The sequence below is a fragment of the Tupaia chinensis genome, unplaced genomic scaffold, assembly GCF_000334495.1.
Source record: "Tupaia chinensis unplaced genomic scaffold, TupChi_1.0 Scaffold000119_2, whole genome shotgun sequence".
In the NCBI taxonomy this organism is placed as follows: domain Eukaryota; kingdom Metazoa; phylum Chordata; class Mammalia; order Scandentia; family Tupaiidae; genus Tupaia; species Tupaia belangeri.
In genome coordinates this window covers 2126652-2128602 of record NW_006159586.1, presented here as the reverse complement: position 1 = coordinate 2128602, position 1951 = coordinate 2126652, and positions in this window count along the sequence as shown.

Sequence of the window (1951 nt, the reverse complement as noted above, 5' to 3'; positions counted from 1 at the left end):
TATTGCACGCTCAGACAGCCCTGGGCTAAGTACATTACCTGGATGATCTCTTTAGTTCTCACGTGGAGTATGTTCTATAGAAGCAGAAGAAACTTTCATTTCACCTCCTGAAGATTTGAATATTTGAGTCAATATTGTACGTGTGTGTGTGTGTGTGTGGCGTTCAGACCAGGGCTAGCTATGTCACAATCCTCCTATGTCAGCCTCGCAGCTGAGCCTACAGATACACACAACCATACCTGGCTCTTTCAGACAGGGTCTCCTTAACCCAGCTACACTGGCCATGAATCTGCAGTCCTCCTGCCTCAGCCTTCTGCTGCCTGGGACTATAGGCACATGTCACCACATCTGGCTTTTTAGGGTGAGTCAGGAATGAAACCTAGGCCTTCCATGTGGCTTCAGCATCCAACTCATGCTACCATGTCTGGGCTGAGAATGTGAGTTCTAAAACAAACTGGCAGTAGTCAGATTATAAAAAGGAATTCAACTTTTTCCCCTTTTATGATAGAGCATGTGCTTGTGCATTAGAGACAGAGGTGGCGGTCAGGGGATAAAATCACCCTCCACAGGACTTGGTCACATAGCAGTCCCCTTCCTCCAGTCCTTTAGCCCACCAGGATCCTGGTTGCATGTGGATGTGCCCATTGTGTTTTCAGGTTGACCAGGCCAGATACTCAAACCGAAATCAGCAGCTTCCAACTCCACAGTCTAGTATGCTACCAACTGCACAGAGGCTGAGCCAAAAGGCACACATATTTATTAACATACAAGTATACAGGAGTCACACGAAGTATGAAACTCCACGAAGGGCTAGATGGTTGATGCTCAAATACTCTCTTCATAAAGGAGAGGGAAATGGAGGAGGCAGGCAATTTTAGAGAGAGGGCGAATGATTTTTAGGAGAGACAGGCAGGCCTGAAGAACAGACAGTAGCCTGGGACAAGGTTCCTTTGGGCTCTGAGTGTGGTGTCAGTCCCAGACGGCCTTCCTGTGATATGCACCAGCTTCTCTGATTGATGAGATGTAAGAAACACGCTCATCCATCCAATGCCAAAGAATGGACACAGGGACCAGCAGACGGCATAACAGTTATGTTGCTGGATTCCCACGTAGTCGACTGCAGTTCAAGTCCTGAGCCAGGGGCTTAAACCTCCTGCTGGGCGAGTGTGCATGCATGCCCAAAATCCCAAGAGGAGAATGGAGGAGAAAGGATTGCTGTATGGCCATACCCCTTGGGGGTGGTGGTAATGATTTCTTACTTTCTGTCTCTCTGTCTCTGTCTCTCCAAAGAGTACATGTGCCTGATAGCAAAAATCTCTCTCTAAAAAAATATTAATAATGGACACAAAGAAGGGAGGTCCGACAAAGAGAGAAGCTTTAATGGCAGTCTTATAAGACCCTATGTCTGATGGACAGGCACACCCAAAATAGTTACAAGCAATTTGTTTCCTTGTGCACAAGTCCCTCCCCCAGTTCCTCATTTGGCTGAGTACTATGGGGTGTACGATCTTCCCTGACATTGCCTAAGTTTTATTGTTCTCTTATTAGGTATTTGTTGTCTGTCCCTTTCCATCTCTTGTCTGTCGCAAAGGCACAGAATGAGGACAAAGCAGTGAAAAAGGCCCATCAAATGTCTTGAGGAGGAAGAAGAACCAGGAAGTCAAGAGGAACAAAGGCCCGGAGGCCTGAAGTCATTTCTCAAGGGTGACCTATTGTTTTTGAGTTTTGTTTGTTCAGAAACTTGCCAGCAATGTGTACTTTTGGGGGTTGTCACCTCTGCATAATACTTAAGCAACTTTTGTTCAGCTATTCTTGAAAATGAATCACTTAGGCTATTTTCTTGTGTGAGATATCTGGGGAAAGGATTCCCTAAATCAAATGTCTTCTGGAGGACTCAACCTTTTGGCAAATAGGAAAATATAAGAGAAAGCCCTTTCTGGCATTTGCTGTC